We start from the raw sequence: 21710 nt of genomic DNA, 5'->3' as shown, positions 1-21710 counted from the left end.
TGGGGCACATTGTACATGCTCAATAGGTACTATGTTTCCCCGAAAATAAGACAGGGTCTTATATTTATTTTCCTCAAGAAGACACCCTAGGGCTTATTTTCTGGGGATGTGTTATTTTTTTTAAGTACAGTACAACAATCTACATTTATTCAAATATAGTTAAGTCGTCTTCTTCTGGAACATCATCATAACCTCCAAACCCCGAATTCCATCCTGAATTTCTTGCGACTCTATTTCCTTCAGAACCATTGGCCCCAATCTCTCATGTCGAGCCATAGAGCTCTCATGGGGCAGATGAGAAGGGCTGCTCGTCTTCTTTACCGCTCTGCAGACGAAATGCATGGGTTGTGCAGATAGGCTGTGTAGCCACGCCCATCACTAGGTCTTATTTTCCGGGTAGGGCTTATATTGCACAAATGCTTAGAAATCCTGCTAGGGCTTATTTTATGGGTAGGTCTTATTTTTGGGAAAACAGCATTTTTCAAATAATGAATAAATGCATGCATAAAGCTGAAAGGCTGTGGGGTCAAGAGAAGTGGAAGAAGTGAGGCAAAGACTTGAATGAATCAAAGGGTTAAGTCAAGTTATGAGTGAGCCAAGTTATGAGTAAGCAGAACCTATGATGCAGAAAAGACACACACAGTAGATAGTATCAACGCCAGGCAGTAGTGAGCAGAGAGTGTGGCAGGCACAAAGGGAGTGGCTGAGTCACATAAGAGTGAAGATTCACAAAGTGCTGTGGCAGAGACCTTGGAACTGCTTTGAATCCACGGCCATCCTCTTGATCCTGTTCTTCCTGACCCTGATGACTCATCCTTCCCTGGGTTTCCAGGAATATGTGTCTTTACCATAAACCATTTATTGCTAAAGGGCACTTGAATGAATTGCCACTTCTTGGGAGTCTCAGCTTTGGAATATTTTGGGGACAGCATCCAAGCCCTGGGGAATCCAATTATTACATATGTCATGAAGCACATTACCCCTTTCTGTGACTAGAATGGTAGCCAGCCACGTGGAGATGTCCTGACATGGTTGAATTCAGAGTAGAGACACAGCTTAGGCTCAATCTAGAACCCCTGCTATACGTACCTTATTTTGTTATCACACATGTTAAGAAAATTCTCTTATCACTAGTGAGTAAGGGCAAACAGATTTGCTTGGCCACATCTGCATTTTTAAGTTGAAAATTAGAAGAAAAAAATTAGGAAGATAGATCATGTCCACCATAGCATCATCCACACTTATTGCTTGATTATTATGAATCGTCAGTTGGTTAATTGGACAGCTGTACTGTTAGTTACCCCCATGGTCTTGAGCCCTTTCCCATGCCTGTATAGATCAGTTTGCTATTGCTGCTATAACAAATTACCATGCACTTAGTGGTCTCACACAAATTTGTTATCTTACAGTACTGTATAAGTCCAACACAGACCTCACTGGGCTAAAATCAAGGTATCAGCAGAGTTTCATTCTTTTCTGGAAGCTCTAGGGAAGAATCTGTTTCCTAGCCTTTTCCAGCTTCTACAGGACACCCACATTCCTTGGCTCATGGTTCGCATCTTCCATTTTCAAAGCCAGCAACTGTGAGTCCTTTTCACGTAACATTTCTCTGATCCTCCTCTATAGTCACATCTCCCTCTGACTGACCCCAGCTGGGACAGGTTCAGTGCTTTTAAGGATTCATGTGATTAGGTTGGGCCCACCCAGAAAATCCAGAATAATCTCTCCATGTCAATGTCCTTAAATCTTAATCACACTTGAAAAATCCCTTTGCCAAGTAAGGTAATATATTCACAGGTTATAGAGATTAGGACCTGGATTTTTTTTTTTTTTGTGGGGGGGCAATTATTTTGCCTACCATACTGTAATTACAAATTTGTCTATGTTCTTATATGAATACCTCAGATCAAGATGGCAGTCAATTATGTCTAAATAGTCCAATTAAGTTGCTAGGTGGAGGGAACCTCACAATAAGAAATAAGGTATGGGCTGGAGAGGTGGCTTATGCCTGTAATCCTAACACTCTGGGAGGCTGAGGCGGGAGGACTGCTTGAGGTCAGGAGTTCAAGACCAGCCTGAGCAAGAGTGACCCTGTCTCTACAAAAAAAAAAAAAAAAAAAAAAAAAAAATTAGTTGGGTATGGTGGTGCGCACTCATAGTCCCAGCTACTCCGAAGGCTGAGGCAGGAGGATCCCTTGAGCCCAGGAGTTTGAGGTTGCTGTGAGCTACTGTGACACCACTGCACTCTACCCAGGGCAATAGAGTGATACTCTCTCAAAAAAGAAGGGAGGAAGGGACGAAAGGAGGGAGGAAAGGAGGAAAGGAGGGAGGGAGGGCTCTTTCCCTCAAAGATCTATAGAAAGGGAAGAGAAGAGAGAATGAACCATTTATTGAGTGCCATTAGCTTCAATGTGTCAGGCATGGTGAGATTTACCTAATTTAACCTTCACAACAACTCTTTCCAATAGATACTATCTCTTTTTTATAGTGAGGAAACTGAGACTCAGGGTAAATAATGTGTACAAAAACACATAGTTGATGAGGGGGTAAAGCTGAAATTCCAACTAGATTTGTCAGACACTAAAACTTACGTACTTTCCACTGTGTCGAGTGGCCTCCCAAATTTTCTGTGGAATTTAGCTCATCTATATAAAAATCAATACACCACCAGACAAAAGATTCCTTTAGGGGGCTGGGTGTGGTGGCACGTGCCTGCAGTCCCAACTACCAAGGAATCTGAAGCAGAAGGGTCACTTGACCCCAGGAGTTTGTAGCTGCAGTGAGCTATGATTGTATTACTGCATTCTAGCCAGGGTGACGGAGTGAGACCCCATCTCTAAGAAAAAAAAAAAAAAAAAAAAACCAAAAAGATTCCCTCGGGGGCTTTAAGATTGACTCTTTTGGACTCTTTAAAGATATACTTGGCATTGCACATCCAAAAGGAAAACATGATCCCAGGACAAAATGTTACCTCTTTTTCCCTGCTGTGGTATATAACCATAAAGACTGCTAGAAACAATAAATAACAGTGAAGACAGCCCTGAAATATTTTTCCAGAGAAACTTGTCCTATCCACCCAGAACTTACTCCTAGACTTACTAGGAGTAAGTTACTCCAGAACTTACTCCTATCCACCTAGAACTTACTCCTATCCCCCCAGTTACTCCCACCAGCAAGATTATAGACCAGGCTCACTAAGGATGCGTTCTCACCAGGGCGACAGAACTGTAATGGCTGTGGAAGCTAAGAGAGCACGTTGCTTCTATATGGCAACCCCTCCTTCTCTGCTGACTCTGGGTGCCCGTCCATTCTCCCTCCAACTCTGCCTCTCCTCCTACAGTTCCTGTGACCCTCTCTGAGGCTAACTGTTTGACTACTCAACTGCTGTCCTCCCTGCAGACTGTTTACATGTACTTTGGTCATCCTATCCTGTTCTGCCCTCTGATATTTATTTATCTTGATTTCTGTTGATTAATTGGCCCTTGTCTTATTGCTGCCCAAACCCTTGCGTTTCTTGTGTGGCCTTGTTCTCTCATACCTCAGCCTGCTGCCACATTCAACATAACTATCATTTCTTTCTGGAATTCTGTATAGGCAGATCCCACATATTCTATTTTGGAACCAGCTTCCTTTAGGCCCTACTATAATCAAAAGCCATTTACTGAGATCAGCAATACTCTAGGGCTGTGCCCTTTTCTTGAGTCTTTCAATTTCTTAATATTCGTGCCTTTTATTATGTAGTGTGATTTTGGTGTTTAATTTGTATTCCTTTTCTTTTCTGGTGGGGGTCAGGGAATGGGGTCTTGCTCTGGGCTAGAGTACGGCGGTATCATCATAGCTCACAGCAACCTCAAACTCCTGGGCTCAAGCAATCTTCTTGCTCCAGCCTCTCAAGTAGCTGGTACTACAGGCGTACATACCATGCCTGACTCATTTTTCTATTTTTTGTAGAGACGAGGTCTCACTCTTGCTCACTCTCATCTCGAACACCTGGCTTCAAGGGATTTTCTTGCCTTTGTCTCCCAAAGTGCTAGGATTATATGTAACATCCTGGTCCATCCAGGATGCTACCCTACTTGGTCATCATTATCCCATTTTATACTGTCAGGAAAGGGTAATCAAAATTCCCTTTATTTCTGTGGTCTTTCTTACTATTTACCTGTCTATTTGATAGTCTCTTTCTAAAATGTTGCAAACTAAGATCTGACACAACAGCAGCAAAAAAGGATGGCAGAACTCTGCATTTTGGAAAATGATGAAACGGGATTGAAATCCTGGATCTATCTAGCATCTATTAGCCAGGAAACCATGAAAGTTGTTCAACCTTTCTAAGCCTCAGTTTCCTCCTCTGTAAAATAGGGGGCAAGTCTTGGAGGGTTGTTGGGAAAATTCTGTAACATTATGTGAGGATAACACCTGGCTCACATGAACTACTTAGTAAATGCTGGCTGTCATTGTTAAATGCTTTGTTATAAGAACAGTCATTATCTACCTTCTCAGTTACTGAATGGTTGTTAAATAGTCCAGCTAATCTAAAAAAGTAAATGCATTGCTGAGAAGTACACAAATGAATCCCTCTTCGAGTGTCAGCCAAGAGAAACATAAATAACAACCCTCCAAAGAAGCGCATTCTGAGGTGCAGAAGAATGCAACTCAAGAATACAAATTTGCTGGTGGCTCAACCCTGAAATTCTAGCACTTTGGGAGGCACAACAGGAGGATTTCTTGAGCCCAAGAATTTTAGAACAGCCTGAACAACACAGCAAGACCCCATTGCTACAAAAAATAGAAAAATTAACCTGGCTTGATAGCATGCATGCCTATAGGCCCTGCTACCTGGCAGCCTGAGGCAGGAGAATTGCTTGAGCCCAGGAGTTTGAGGTTGCAGTGAACTATGATGATGCCATTGTACTCCAGCCTGGGCAACAGAGTGAGACCCTGTCTCAAAACAAAACAAAACAAAACAAAACAAAAGCCAAGGGGAAAGAAATGATGACTGTAATAGCCCAGAGGAATTCCCAATGTGGAAGACAGATACTAGGGGACCTCTTTGTAAGATTCCTAAGCCAACTTGCATGATTTGCCAACTGCAATAACACAGTCAAAAAAAGAACAGACTAGAGCAGGACAGAGTATCAGAGAAGGTGTATGGGGACTTCAGCAGCAAAGAAATGACCCTGAATGCTGAAGTGATAGGCTTCCTTGGTTCCTGCTGCTCTTATTTTTACCCAGGATTGCCACCCTGGTGGGTGATGGTGACTGAAGGAGAGGAGTATAGTTGACATGTAAGGGTTAGGTTGGAGTTGGTTAAAGTGTAGGACTCATGCCTGTAATCCTAGCACTCTGAGAGGCCGAGGTGGGCAGATTGCTCAAGGTCAGGAGTTTGAAACCAGCCTGAGCAAGAGTCAGACCCCATCTCTACTAAAAATAGAAAGAAATTAATTGGCCAACTAAAAATATACAGAAAAAAATTAGCCGGGCATGGTGGCCCATGCTTATAGTCCCAGCTACTTGGGAGGCTGAGGCAATAGGATCGCTTGAGCCCAGCAGTTTGAGGTTGCTGTGAACTAGGCTGACGCCATGGTACTCTAGTGTGAGCAACAAGAGTGAGACTCTGACTCAAAAAAAAAAAAAAAAAGTGTAGGATTTCTCATCCAAGACAATGGGAGATGCCCAAATCACAGAATACAACCGGGATGAAAAATGCGCTCAAGGAACCAAAATCCTAGAAGCTAGAAGGAGAGTCTGGAGATAGAATGTGAGTGGGGGATATCACCAAGACAAAGAGCCCAGAAAGTAGAGTAGTACAAAGAGTAAAAGATTTTTGCCTAAAACAGCTCAGTCCTTTCATAGCTCTTTCCTATTCCACAGAGGATAAAAGGCCCTATAAAAAGCCTGTGATGGCTCATTCCTACACTCCGTTTCCCACCAAAGCCACTTGCTCTGCCCTGATGGTCTCCATTTCCATCCTTCTGTTATGTACCTAGCTTTTGCTGCTCTGCCTTATCTCTTTGGTGATAAGGTATTAGTTATAAGGTATTCTCCTTGGTCTTCTATTCCAGCTTCAGCCCTTGACAGTGTTCTTCAGATTTGCTGTGGCCCCATGCCCTGCAACCTGCAAGCTGTCTCATCCAGCCAACCTGGTCAACTCATCCCAGGACACCCCCAAACCCTTCTCAGAGCTAGGCTCACAGTGATGTTCATTCCATTCCACCTGATAACCAAGAGGTGGGGACCTGTATAGTGTTGGCTGTGAACCACACCACTGGTCATGTCCTGCCAAATATCATGATGTCCATCCACTTGCAGAAGGGACAGGTATCCATTATAGCAGAAGAATCACACATTGCTAGGTTTTCCCAAATGCCAAGTATGAACAAAAGAAAACTAATTTACCCAGTCACTAAACATGAATGTCCTTTATAACTACATTTTCAGGAGAAAGCAAGAAAATGTTTCTTTCTGTCATTCACTTTATTCATGTATACCATATATAGGAAAGTACATGAATCACAAGTAGACAGCTGGATGAATTTTTGCAAAGTGAACATACTGATTAGTACCCAGATCAAGAAACAGAACATTACCAGCACCCAGTCCTCCCATGTCCCCACCTGGTTACTGCTCCCCGTAGGATAACCACTATTATGACTTCTAACAACATTGATTCATTTCGCCTGTTTTAGAATTCCATATAAATGGTGCATATATTATATATTCTTTTTTGTGTGGCTTTTTTTGTTCAATATTATGTTTGTAAGATTCATCCATGTTGTATATAACAGTTCATTCTTTTTCATTGCCATATAGTCTATTATATGAATATACTACTTTTAAAATCCATTCTGCTGTTGGACATTTGGATTATTTCCAGTTTTTAGCTATTATGAATAGTCCTGCTATGAACATTCTCGTGCATGTCTTTTAATGAACATATGTATGCATTTCAGTTGGGTATGTATCTGGGAGTAGAATTGTTGGGTAAAAGTATATGCATATGTTCAGTTTTAGTAGTTACTGCCAAACAGTTTTCCAAAGTTGTTGTAACCAAGGAGATTTTTTTATACTTCCAAATCTTCTGGAGTCAGAATGAAAGGGGTGCAGAGGCAGGCAGGTAGAAATGTGGCTGGTAGTGCCAGCAAGCACAGTTTAAAAGCAACTCTCCCCTCCTGTCATTTTTTTTTCCAGATAAAGTTTCTTTCCCAATGCATAGGGCTTAGATAATAAATGACACCCAGGGCCAGTTGGCTGGCAGAATTCTGCAATACTAGGATTTAGTATGAAGAGCCTCAGCTAAATCAATATGGGCTACCAAGCCAGTGGAGTTAATATACCTGAAAACCTGGCAAGAGGTCAAAGTCCAAGAGGACTGAATGGGGAGTCCAGTAGGGAATAGAGTGGGGTTGACCGAAGCAAAGAGGGAGATGGGCAGATATCAAGTTGGCATACAGGGCCACAAATCCAGGGAGAGGAGAGAAAAAACCAGCAAGTGAAGGGTGAATAGAAACAGGTTTGTGGTTCATGACTAGCCTTTATGCACCAGCCAGGGGTGGGATGACAATGGTCAGCCAAGTTTAAAGAAATAAAAACAGAACAACACAAAATAGTCTCATCCCACTGAAAACCAAAGCTGAGTAAGCCTTGTCTGGAAACTTCTTTTGAGGATAATTGCAAACTTCTGGGAACTTGAATGGAGAATGTGGGAGGGGGGGCAGTGGAACAAATATAATTTTCTGTTAGAGATGTAATGTTTGTGTAACACACATTTCTCCAGGCCACTTTAGTTTGGCAGTGCAATTGGATACTACGGGCAGTAGCAGCCCTCACAGATCATCACCTCAGGTCCCTTCTGTATCTCTTAAGGACGTATGGGGGAGGGGAAGTCTCACATGCACTCCTGAGTGGCTATTCACTGACTCATATCACCAACCACAGCTGGTGTGCAGCCACTCCTCTGCTGAAGTGGAGAGAGATACTTTCCTCCCACCTGTTCTACAATCAAGCCACAAAAAAAGAGTAACTTTTGGCCCTATTTCCTTGGGTGCCTCTAACGGTATAGCACTTTCATTTGACTTTGTTTTTCACTTGAACAAAAAACAACTGAGGTGACAATGTGAGTGACTTTACAATGAGCCATACTTAAAACTCATCTCTCCTCATTTTTGGCAGGTAACTACTCCCCACCCCTGTGGCCTTGAACATGTTGCTCAACCTCTTTAATAGTTAATTTTCTCATGGGTAAAATGGGAAGAAAAATATCTACCTTTGAGAGTTATTGTGAAGATGAAATAAGACATACAGGGTCTAGGAAAGGGGCCACTTTCGCTGCTCCTTCCTTACGGCCTTTCTTGTTCCCTTTCCCCTCTGTGAGAGACATAGCTAAGCCGGTTGGTCAGATTCCAAGACAATGACTGCGCCATTTTTCCCCATGGTCAGGGTCATGCATGATGTGCCTCAATCATGCATATGGGTATGGCTCTTCCTGGGACTCCAAACCAGGCCTATTTTCAGGCTTAGACAGAGGGAAAAGCCAGGTGACAGTCACACTGTGAAAGGTGCAGCCTGCTTCAGGTGGTGTCTGTTTTGATGGGCAGGGTCCTGGCTGTCCTAGTGGTGTTAAGTGTTACATATTTTCTTTTGCCACTGTCTCTTTTGTATATTTCTCCCTCTAGACGAGGCGTCCTCAAACTACGGCCTGTGGGCCACATGCGGCCTGCCGAGGACATTTATCCAGCCCCCCAGGTGTTTTTGCCGCTGCTGCCTGTCCTGCTTAGCAGCCGACTCATCCGGGGCCCACAGTGCACATGTGTGGAATGTGCGCTGCAGTCTCCAACGGCCCTCCAACGGTCTGAGGGACAGTGAACTGGGCCCCTGTTTAAAAAGTTTGAGGACCCCTGCTCTAGACCTTGGTGAGGAGGAGGGAGGAAGTAATGGCTGTGGTCTAAGGTAGGACTTTGGTATTCTTGGGCCTCTTGACCTAATATTATCTAATAGGACCCCAAACCAACCATAACATTGAACATTATTAAATATTAGTAGTGTTGTGGTTATCCATTGCTGCTTAACAAAAACCACTCCAAAATTTAGCAGCTTAAAATAATAATCTTCTTTTAAGTTTCTCATGATTGTGTGGGTTGACTGGTGGGTGCTCTGCCAGTCAGTTCTGCTGGTCTCATTCGGGTGTCTCACATGGCTGTAGTCAGATGGCAGTGAGGGCTGGAATCTCCAGCAGGGCTTCATTCACGTGTCTGACACCTTATCAGGGAAGTCTGGAAGGCTAATAAGCTCAGCTGAATGTTGGTAAGGCTAGACTCTCTCTCACCATATATTCCCAGGGTATCTCCCTCTCCACCCGAATTTCTCAAATGGTGGCTCAGGGTTCCTAAAAACATAAAAGTGGAAGCTGCCAGGCCTTCTTAAGGCTTAGGCCTGGAACAGGCACAGTGTCACTTCTGCCGTGTGCTATTCCTTAAAACAAGTCATAGGCCCAGCTCCAATTCAAGGGGAGGAGACTACATAAGAGTAAAAGTGCCAGGAGGAGAGGTAGATTGTAATTGACTTTCACAAGAAACATTAGCATCAGTTTTATCTGTGGTTCCTAAATTTAGTAAAAATATGCCAGAATTTACCTCTCTCCCAGCTCAGGGTTTTTCTACATAAGGTACAATCTCCATGAAATATTTTCTGAGAGCTTTGCGGGTATTCGTGTATAGGGCTAGTTATACACCTTAACATATCCAGTTACTATCTTTTGTAAATGGTTTAATTTGTAATCATGCAAATAAAGTCTCTGCTGACCTACCTGCTCAAATTTGACCTCATCTGGTTGTGAAGAGGATTAAATAAAATCATCTATGTAAATTACTTAGCAGCATAGGACAGTAAGTAGTCAATAATGGTAATTATTATTATGTTACTATTAATATTACCAGAGTCCCCAAGGTATTGTGTTGGCCATGGTAAAAACGTAATGAGATGTCTTTGAGAAGTCACAGTTCCCCAGGGCATCTGAGTGATAATTACCCAAGAAAGTGGGTGGAATTGTCAACCTGAGACAGTGGGGACAGAAGAGGTTATCAGCTGCCCACACATAAAATTAAAAGAGAATCAATGAGTGAGGTTGCAGGAAGTATCAAAACAATGACAACAAGAAAAAAATGAAAATAGTCTAAGGCCAAGCGAATAGGAAAAAGAATATAAGAAAGAGATATCAGAACAAAAGGAAGAATCATTTATTTCTTAGTCAGGAGCAGGCCCCAACAGATGTCGGAGCCAATCTAAGAGAAAGATTACCTGGAAAGGGAGGAATGAGATGGGGAGCTGCCAATTTCCGGCTAGCATGAAAGACAGAGCCAGGTAGGGACTAGACTCAGAGACAGGTGGGACCTACATTCCTTTTGGAGTAGCATCAGCCTTCTGACGCAATTAATTATGGATGATCTTTTTCTAAAGGAAAGAGACAGCCTTTGGAAGATAATAAATCAGTTATATCCAGAGTGAAATACCTGAACCGATCAAAACTAAATGTTAGCATTTGGTCAGACTATAACTCACTATCTGTATTTCCTTTTCCCACATCTGTTACTCTAGTTTCCCCCTTCATTCTCCTAAGGGGAAAAAAAGTAGTAATCTGAGGACAAAGAGATTAAATAATATTTAAATAACATTAGAGTGGGGGAAATTATATAAGCTTTTAAGTTATCTACAAATATTTAATGCCTTTTTTTTTTTTTTTTTTGAGACAGGGTCTCTCGCTCTGTCACCCTGGGTAGAGTGCAGTGGCATCATCATAGCTCACTGCAGCCTCAAACTCCTGGGCTCAAGCTATCCTCCTGTGTTGGCCTCCCAAATGCTAGGATTGCAGATGTGAACCACTGCACCCAGCATAGGAATAATTTCTTATATTCATTTTATTATAAACACAGCAAGGAGTGTTTGTAAAGTCTTTTTTTTTTTTTTTTTTTTTTTTTTTGAGACAGAGTCTCACTCTGTTACCCAGGCTAGAGTGAGTGCCGTAGCATCAGCCTAGCTCACAGCAACCTCAAACACCTGGGCTCAAGCAATCCTGCTGCCTCAGCCTCCCAAGTAGCTGGGACTACAGGCATGTGCCACCATGCCCGGCTAATTTTTTTCTATATATATTAGTTGGCCAATTAGTTTCTTTCTATTTATAGTAGAGACAGGGTCTCGCTGTTGGTCAGGCTGGTTTCGAACTCCTGACCTCGAGCAATCCGCCCGCCTCGGCCTCCCAGAGAGCTAGGATTAGAGGCGTGAGCCACCGCGCCCAGCCTTGTAAAGTCTTTTGGAGCTAAATTAGTGTGAAGCTACAAAGCCATAGAAAGGTATCAGAAAAGTTGTTTGATTCTACATATACGATTCAATATAATTTTCACTTACTCTTTCATTCAATATTTATTAACTACTTATTGTATACAAGATACTGTCTACTCTCGTGGAATTTATTATATTCTGGTGGGTGGAACGGATGATAAAGGACTAAATAAGTAAAAATGTAGGTAATGATAAAGTGTATGAAGAAAATAAAGCTGGGAAAGAAGATAGAGAGTGATTGTGTAGTCACAGAGTCTTTGTTCACCCTGTACCCAGCACAGTGAGGGTTTCCAGAAATACCAAATAAATAAATGAATAAATGACTGCCCCCACCAAGTTTAAGTCTTCACAACCTCATGCCTACTTTATTGTCAATTGTCCTTTAACAGGTCATTTTGTCTTCATTTTCTCTCCTTTCAGGTATGATGTTTGATATTAAATGCTACTTTAATCTTGTCACTTTTCTACTCCAAAACTTTCAATGACTTCCTATTGCCTTTTTTAAAGAGATGTTTAAAGACAATAGTATACTTATCTGTCACTGAATCTTATTTATTGATTAATATTATTTCTCTCCTTTATTTTTTCAAGCCTATTGCCTTACTGAAGACATGTGGTGGCCTTTAATATTATTATTAACCTAAACAACTTTATGGGAAAGCAGGTAATAAACAGTAAACTTTATTTATAAGCCACTCCAAATCTTTGAACGATGGAATCACTAAACTTTAGCACTGAGAATGCTTTGGAATCAGTCTAGGTCAACTCCTTCATTTCATGGATGAGGGAAACTGAGAACAAGCAGATAAATTGCTCAGATATGGAAACCCAGCCCAGTGACAGCCCTGCCTTGACTAGAACTCAGCTCTTCTGATTCCTACTGTCCTTTCCACTGCACTATTACACCTATACATATTTTTACACAATTTAATCACAGCATATATGCCCTTTTGTAGCCTCTTCTGTTTACATTACTCTCTATACATAGTTTCATGTATGGACACAACAAGGCTTGTTCTTGTCATTTTTGGTAGCTACATGGCATTCTATCATATCAATAAAACCTTCGGTCCTTTATGAACCTTTAGTTGCACAAAGAGAGAAAACAACCCAACTATAATGCTTTGACTGTCTTTAATAATAAAATAATAAGAATATCTGCTGTTACTTTGTAAAGTATGCAAAAAATTGCATATTCTTAATTTGGTTTACGTATATTTTCTTTTCTAAAAGTGAATCTGATCATTTTGTATGTTTTCTAAGTGTTATTTAAGTTTTATAAGTATATAAAAAGGATCAAGGTAAGTATATAAAAAGGATCAAGGTATAAATATATATGATTTATGGAATGGTTTTGTATTAAAGTCAAACGCACCTACTACTGATACAAAATATGTACACATTTAGATTCCTGATTATTCTTTGTAATTCATCTCTTTGATTATGGCTACTCTGCATTTGAATATACAAAAAAGACTTTGGAAAGTATTATTCCTCTCCCCCTTGCATCTGGATAATAGAAAGTCATACAAAGGTGAATGCCTCTGAGGTTCATTTTATTCTTCCTAAAATGTCTCAAGATTTATGACATTTTATTTTCCAAATTCTTTGAGAAAATTATACCCAGAATGGGAATCTAATGATCATTTTATGGTGTTGCAGTGTCTCCTTTTTCTTGAAAGTCATTATTATAAGAAAAAGCAGGGCCAGACACGGTGGGTCACACCTGTAATCCTAGCACTTTGGAAGGCCAAGGCGATAGGATTGCTTGAGTCTAGGAGTTTGCAACCAGTCTGAGCAAGAGCAAGACCCCGTCATTACAAAAAATGGAAAAATTAGCTGGTCTTGGTAGTGCGTGCCTGTAGTCCCAGCTACTTGGTAGGCTGAGGCAGGAGGATTGCTTGAGCCCAGGATTTTGAGGTTGCTGTGAGCTATGATGATGCCACTGCACTCTCTAGCCCGGGCAACAGGGTGAGACCCTGTCTCAATAAAATTTAATTTAATTAAAAATTTTTTTTTAATTTTTAAAAAATGAAAATGTGTCTAATGAACTGGGTGATCTAGCTAAGGATATTTCCAAGCAAAAGAGTTCTTTTTACTGCTGGTAGTAAATTGTGAGAGGAGAGAGGTAGAGGAAGAACTGTTAAACAAAAAGGAGACACAATTTGCTGGGTTTGAAAATTCTCAGCCTCTCTAAATGGTAAACAATGCTAAAATTAAGATATAAGCCTGAGCAAGAGCAAGACCCCATTGCTATAAAAAATAGAAAAATTAGCCAGGCGTGGTGACATGCACCTGTAGTCCCAGCTACTCAGGAGGCTGAGGCAGGAAGATCACTTGAGCTCAGGAGTTTGAGGTTGCAGTGAGCTATGTTTATGCCACTACACTCTAGCTGGGGTGACAGAGCGAGACCCTTTCTAAAAAAAATTAAGAAAAGATATAGCTTCTGAGCAAAGATCAAATCTAGGGAACTGTCATTAAAACATGGTCTAAAAGGCCGGACGTGGTGGCTCATGCCTGTAATCCTAGCACTCTGGGAGGCTGAGGTGGGCGGATTGCTCAAGGTCAGGAGTTCAAAACCAGCCTGAGCAAGAGCGAGACCCTGTCTCTACTATAAATAGAAATAAATTAATTAGCCAACTAATATATATATAGAAAATATTAGCCGGGCATGGTGGCGCATGCCTGTAATCCCAGCTACTCGGGAGGCTGAGGCAGAAGGATTGCTTGAGCCCAGGAGTTTGAGGTTGCTGTGAGCTAGGCTGATGCCACGGCACTCACTCTAGCCTGGGCAACAAAGCGAGACTCTGTCTCAAAAAAAGAAAAAAAAAAAAAAAACATGGTCTAAAGTTAAAATCTCAGAGAGTTAAGGTTGTGTCTCAGAGTATTATTCAGTCAGACAGAAGGTCCTCTAAAAGGATTAAAGCTGTGTCTTTTATCTCTCTTTTTCTTTCATGAAAAAAAGAGAATGATTCAGAGGGGAGGACTAAGACCCCACAAAATGGAGCTGAGAGCCAGGGAGAATTATTCTCAGGCCTTGAGACTTAAGGAACTTTCAACATTTTCTCAGAAGGATTTCAGAATAAAAATGGACCAGTGACTCTTTGGCACCTGCCATTTCCCCCTTTATGAACAGGAATATCTATAGCCATTATCCTGTTACACCTGTCTCATCGTTGTATGTTGAATGAATGGAGAGCAAGATAAGTTGTCTCTTTAGTTGCACAGGTGTAGAGAAACTGTAGTCAAGGAGCTATGATTATACCCAAGGAGCCCTAACTGTACCTGGACTTGATTTAGATGATGGGATTCTGGACTTCAGGCTGATACTGTAATAAGATGAAATTTTTGGTGACCTGGAGAGGAAGTAAGTGTATTTTGCATGTGGGAGGGACATGAACCATTGGGGACAGAGGGTGGACCATGGTAGCTAGCCTCTAAGATAGCCCTCAATTATCCTGCCTCCTGGTATTCACACCCTAGTATAGTCCCCTCCCACACAGTATCACAGGTGGTCTGTGTGACCAATAGCATGCGGTAGAAGTGATGGTATGTTATTTCTGAGATTAAGTTACAAAAAGACCGCAGCTTCCATCTTGGTCTCTGTCTTCCACCCCTCACTCCTCCTCCTCCCCCTCCCCCTCTCCTCCTCCTCCCTCTCTCTTCCTGTTGGAAAAGCAAGCTGCCATGTTGTGTGCAGTTCTAAGGAGAAGCCCACCTGGCAGAAAGCTGAGGCCTCTGGCCAACAGCCAGCTAGAAACTGTGTCTTGCCAACAACCATGTGAGTGAGATTGGAAGTGAATTTTCAGCCCTACTTTGGCCTTCAGATGACTGCAGCCCCAGCCTGCAACCTCATGAGAAACCCTGAGCCAGAACCACCTGGCGAAGTCACGCACAGATTATAAAGGAACTGTGTGAGATAGTAAAATGTTTGTTTTTTAAGCCTGTGAAGTTTTGAGGTAATTTATTATATAACAATAGATAACAAACACACCAGAGCCCAGGAGCCAGGACTGCCCAGCAGAAGCTGGGACCATGGAGGGGGGGGCTGTCGGTCTGCAGCTGGAGGGACAAAGATACGGCCAGTACTGGGGACACTGCCTGAGGCACAGGGAGAGGGAGAGCAAGACCAGCCTACTCATGACCCCTCATCTGCCACCCTTGTCTCCATTGGCCAAACCAAGCCACAAGGAATTTGGTAAGGGAACCTGAGAAATGTCATTTGTAAGGAGCAGTCTCTTGCAAAGGAGAACTGAGTAGAGGGAGAGAAGGAAATGAATCTGAGAACAAACAGGCAAATTACCAGTACAACCAAGAACCCTTTTTACATGGACTTTCCAATAACTTAAACTCCAGTTTGGGAAGCACTGGCCTCAATTGCTCTTCTCCACATCTCTGCAAGTTCAAATCCTGATTGATTGATTGATTGAGACAGGGTCTTACTCTGTTGCCCAGTCTGCAGGACAGTGGCATGATCACATCTCACTGCAACCTCAAATTCCTGGGCTCAAGATATCTTCTCTCCTCGGCCTCCCCAGTAGCTGGGACTACAGACATGCACTATTATGCCCAACTAATTTTTAAATATTTTGGAAGAGATGCAGTATCACTATGTTGTCTAGATTGGGTTTGAACTCCTGATCTCAAGTAATCCTCCCATCTCAACCTCCCAAAGTGCTGGGATTACAGATGTGAGCCTGCAAGTTAAAATTTTATTCATCAATTAATATCCACTTTAAATGCAAAGTTTTTCTCCACTAACCTTTTCTTCCTAGTGACCTGGGGTAGCCCCTTCTTTCAATTCCACGGCATTTGGTATGAACACATTTTAGGCATTTTGAAACACAATTCATAGTTATTTATTTTATGCCTTATCATCTGAGAATTAAAGACCTTCTTGAGGGTCAGACCTATTTCTGATGACTATTGCATATTGCTCAATCATCACAGGACCTAGCACAGGTTGCCCATTGTAAATATGTATTAAGTGACTAAATGAGTGAATGAATATCAAAACCAGTGGTGGAAATGGTATAAAACTTTAGTACCTTTGTTTATATTACTATTAAATCCCTTATAAACTCTTGGTAGAATCAAGAGATTCTAGAATAATCTTCCTATTTTCTTGGCTGGTCACATCTTTTGAACTCCTTTGAGCCTTCCCTAGGGGAAGAAAGATTTTACAATTTGCAAATCAGTTTGTGTCTGGGCAGGAATAATTAGCCTGTGAAAACAAAGTTCTGCCTGGAACTTTTTAGCAGGAGGAACAGGTTTAAAGAGCTACACTTTCAGGCATGGTGGTGTGTACCTGTAGTCCCAGCTACTTGAGAGGCTGAGGCAGGAGGATCACTTGAGCCCAGGAGTTGAGTTTGAAGTTGCAGTGAGCTATGTGCCCCTGCAGTCTAGCCTAGGAGACAAAGTGAGACCCATCTGTTAAAAAAAAAAAAAAAAAAAACCCACAAAACTGTACTTGTCTCTCTTCTCTCCGCTTTGGCCACTCTGAGAAAAATCTGCTCAGTAAGAAAGGAATACTCAAATAGCATTTGCAAAAGTAATTTTTCTCTACTTTCCTACTTTCCTTGTTGATGCCTTGACTGAGGGAATAAATGCAAAACAGAAAGGATGCTTTTAGACAAGCTCCTCTTAATTAGTTCAGGCTTCTTCACTTCCTGCCTGGATTACCACAATGTCCCCAAGTCTCCTGGTATCTTGGTTTCTAAAAACAAACCTTAGCTCCTCACTCTCCTGTTCAGAGTCTTTCAATGGTTACTCATTTTCTTCTGGATAAAATCCAAAGTCTTCAGTATTTGGCTGTGGGGTTACTTCCCCAGCCAAGTCTTTTCCCACCAAAGGCAAGCTATCCAGTCCTCCCTATCATTCTTCAGTGCCTCTCCTTTCCCTCCCCCCTTAGTCTTTTCCTGGCTCAATCCAACTCATCCTTCAAGATTTAGTTTCAACTGTTTCCCCAGGAAGTTTCTCTTGAGCCCCTCAGGATACATAGGGCTCCTTTAGCTTTCCTTACAGACCTCCTGGCCTTGGGAAAGTTGTTCCCTAAACCTCACTGTCTCAACCTAGAAAAACTGGGATAATATAGTAGTACTTAAATCAAAAGCTGTGGCAAAGATACTTAACCCTGTGCCTGACATATATTAAGTGTCACATATTAAGTGTTAAATCATAGCAATTATTTAATACAATGTCTTTATCATGTTTGAGAAAATAGATCCAGAGAGTCCAGATGACTGGCTCAAATAGAATAAAGACAGGTTCTGATGCTCCGAAGCTAGCATCCAAGAAGAAATAAAAAAAAAAAAATAAAGAAAAAAAGTTTTTTTTTAAAGAATGGGAAGGGGAATGTCTGATTTGTTTATAAAGGTTTACTAACCTAATTTCAAAGTAAGGACATTAGGGGAAATTGACCTCAAATTTAATTTTTTTTTTTTTTTTTTGAGACAGAGTCTCACTTTGTTGCCCAGGCTAGAGTGAGTGCCATGGCGTTAGCCTCGCTCACAGCAACCTCAATCTCCTGGGCTCAAGCGATCCTCCTGCCTCAGCCTCCCGAGTAGCTGGGACTACAGGCATGTGCCACCATGCCCGGCTAATTTTTTTTGTATATATATTTTTAGTTAGTCAATTAATTTCTTTCTATTTTTGGTAGAGACGGGATCTCGCTCAGGCTGGTTTTGAACTCCTGACCTTGAGCAATCCATCTGCCTCGGCCTCCCAAAGTGCTAGGATTACAGGCGTGAGCCACCGCGCCCGGCCTTCAAATTTAATATTATTAATAAAATGAAATACTTGCTGAGACATAAAACCCGAGGTTGAGAGTGGATGCTACGGTACTAAGAAAAATGGCATGGCAGGGCAACTTTTGAGACAATTTGATGCTTAGAACTGAAATGTTTCCTTAATTGTCTCAACTTGCTGATTTACTTTTAGTTCTGCTTATTTCTGTACTCAATGAAGTAGTCTTTGTGCGTTCACTAAATAGAATGGTTTGTAACTTCTTAGCCTTTTTTTCTATTGAATTAAGTACAACATTAAACCACTGACATGACCTTAAGAAAAATCAATATTGTCCCTAGGCTCAAGACCACTCACTGTACAGCTTAATTGGTCCTTAGCTTTCAGCTTTTGATTCTAGACTTGTACTATCCTACACAGTAGCCACTAGTCAAACATGGCTATTGGTCACTTGGAATGTGGTTAGTCCAAATTGAAATGTGCTATAAGTGAAAAAACACATTGATTTTGAAGGTTTGGCTTAAAAAAAAGGAATGCAAACTATCTCAATAATTTTTATATCAACTACATGTGAAATGATAATAATTCTCATATATTGAGATAATCAAATAGATAATATTAATGTCACCTATTTATTTTTCCTTTTTTTTCTTTTTAGTTACAGGGTCTTCTCTGTCACCCAGGCTAGGGTGTAGTAGTACAATCATAGCTTACTGTAGCCTCAAGTGATTCTCCTGGGCTCAAGTGATTCTCTTGCCTCAGCCTCCCAAGTAGCTAGGACATGTGCCACCATGCTCAGCTAATTTTTTAAATTTTTTGCAGAGATAGTCTTGCTATCTTGCTAGCAGGTTAGTCTCGAACTCCTGGCATCAAGGGATCCTCCTGCCTCAGCCTTCAAAAGTGCTGGGATTACAGGTGTGAGCCACCACACCTGGCCTATTTTTAGTTTTTTAATGTGGCTACTGAAAAATTTCAAATTACTTACTTAGCTCTCACTACATTTATATTGGACAGCACTGCTCTAGACCTTGTGATTTTTTTCAGAATCAGGTGGCCAGCATCAGGTATATCCCCCCCCACCCCGACTTGTCTATCTCAGGTGATGTAACTCTGTCACCTTCCTGGAGGCCTGGTGGTAGTTTGTAACCTGCTGCCTCTACCATCCCTTTCAGAATAGAATCCCTGAAAAGCTAAAGGAGTTACAGAACAGTTTTAAATGTCTTCCACATTTCAGAGTGGAAGACAATAGGTGATTATTGACCCAAGGTGACCTCTACAATTTACCTTAAAGTTTCTGATTGGTTCTCCTATTTTACTTGGATTATCTGTTTTAATTGTCACAACAATTCTTGCATTTAGGTGCCATCATTACATATACATTTTACACATGGCTAGGGAGCTAAGCAGTCGTGGAGTTTTGACTTGAGTTGGTCCAACTGTCCAAATGCCATATTTAGCAAGACTATGAGCTCCTCTGTCTTGTTGATACATGACCTGACACATACTAGATGGTCAATAATTATGTGTAGTTACCTGTATATGGAGTATGATCTCAATCATGTAGGGCAGCAGTCAGACCCCAACCTTTTTGGCACCAGGCACGGGTTTCATGGAAGACAATTTTTCCATGGATAGGGGTGAGGTGTTGTGGGGGTAGGGATGGTTTGGGGATGATTCAAGCACATTACCTTTATTGTGCAATCAAACCTCTCTGCTAATGATAATCTGTATGTGCAGCTGCTCCTCAGTGCTGGCATCACTGCCTCAGTTCCACCTCAGATCATCTCACATTAGATTCTCATAAGGAGAGTGCAACCTTGATTCCTTGCATACATAGTTTGAGGTAGAGTTTGCACTCCTATGAGAATCTAATGCCCTCACTGATCTGACAGGAGGTGGAGCTTATGCAGTGATGTCAGTGATGAAGAGTGGCTGTAAATACAGATGAAGCTTTGTGGCCTGGGATTGGGGACCACAGATGTAGGGAAAATACATACAGGGAAAATTCTGGAAGAAAATACACCAAAATGTTAAAAGGTGGTTAATTATGAATAGTGATGTTATGGGCATTTTGGGGGGGTGATGTATGTTTTAAAATTTTCATCTTCATCCTTTTCTGTATCTTCCAAATTTTGAGAATATGTGTATACTGTTTTTATTTATTACCGTTACTCTTATTTTATTTATTTGTTTATTTTTGAGACAGAGTCTCACTTTGTTGCCCAGGCTAGAGTGAGTGCCGTGGCATCAGCCTAGCTCACAGCAACCTCAGTCTCCTGGGCTCAAGCGATCCTACTGCCTCAGCCTCCCAAGTAGCTGGGATTACAGGCGTGCGCCACCATGCCTGGCTAATTTTTTGTATCTATATTTTTAGTTGGCCAATTAATTTCTTTCTATTTTTAGTAGAGACAGGGTCTTGGTCAGGCTGGTTTCAAACTCCTGACCTTGAGCAATCTGCCCTCCTCGGCCTCCCAGAGTGCTAGGATTACAGGCGTGAGCCACCACTCACACACGGCTTATTTTTAAATGCCATATAATCCCTGCCTCCACACATTCCTAGCCTTCTCCCATTATCAACATCCCCCACCACATTGGTACATTTGTTATAATTGATGAATCTACGTTGAAACATTATTATCACCCAAAGCCCAAATTTCCCTTATTCTTTAAATCACACAAAATGTTATTTTAACAGAATGTAAGTGGTTACTGACATGTTTTTTGAGGGCTGACATTGCTCTCTTCTCTTTCCCATCTCTCCATGATATTTCCATTCCCCTTATAGTTGGGGTCCCCCTCCTCCACTTTGCTTCTCCATTCTCTCAGTCTTTCTTCTGCTTTTCTCTCTTTCTCTCCCCCTCCCTTCCCTTGCTCTTTCTTCTGCTTTTCTCTCTCATTCTCCTCATCTCCTTCCCCTTTTCCCTCTTCTCCTTCCTCTCACATTCTTTTCAGTGATCCTCTCTCAGACTTTTTCCTCTGGATCTTCCTCCCTTCTTGTCTTCTATTGCTCCCTTCTTTTTGAGAAGATTGACATTCAAATGAAAGGTCAATCAAATGTTACTTCCTACTTGGTAGGTTTCAGGCAGATTCTACTTGCTGCTGCAGTCCTGAGGAAGGTGCTCAAGTTAAGCAGTGAGGGCAATGGGGGACAAGACTTCTAAGGAGGATGGGTACCTCTTAGATGAGATGTGGGGGAGGATATTTCAGACTGAGGAAAGCAGCAGAACAAAGATCTGAGGAATCTCTCAGGAAAGAGAGATGAGCAGAGGAGCTCTAACCTCACTGGATCTGGGGATTGTTGTCTTCCGGTGCTGGCACTCAGTTATAAAGGATGCCGACCTCAGTTGATTTGAGCTCCTGGATTGAATTAGTCCTGGTTGTATAATTGACTTTGATATGTGGCCTCTGGATCTAAATTGGGTTTAATAAGATTTAACTGCTTCAAAGGGCTTTATAAGAATTCATTTTATCCTTCAAATCTGATTTCAAATGCTACCTACTTTATGACGCCTTCTCTGGCTTTGATGCTCTTCCTCTAGTGCTCCTATCGTGCCATAGTTGATACATACCGTATTCAAGCAACTACCCCATTGTATTTTTTCTTACTCTATGGAAAATGCTTCCTTTATTGCCTC

The sequence above is a fragment of the Microcebus murinus genome, chromosome 18 (genome assembly GCF_040939455.1).
Source record: "Microcebus murinus isolate Inina chromosome 18, M.murinus_Inina_mat1.0, whole genome shotgun sequence".
NCBI lineage: Eukaryota > Metazoa > Chordata > Mammalia > Primates > Cheirogaleidae > Microcebus > Microcebus murinus.
Note: the sequence above shows the minus strand (reverse complement) of the source record.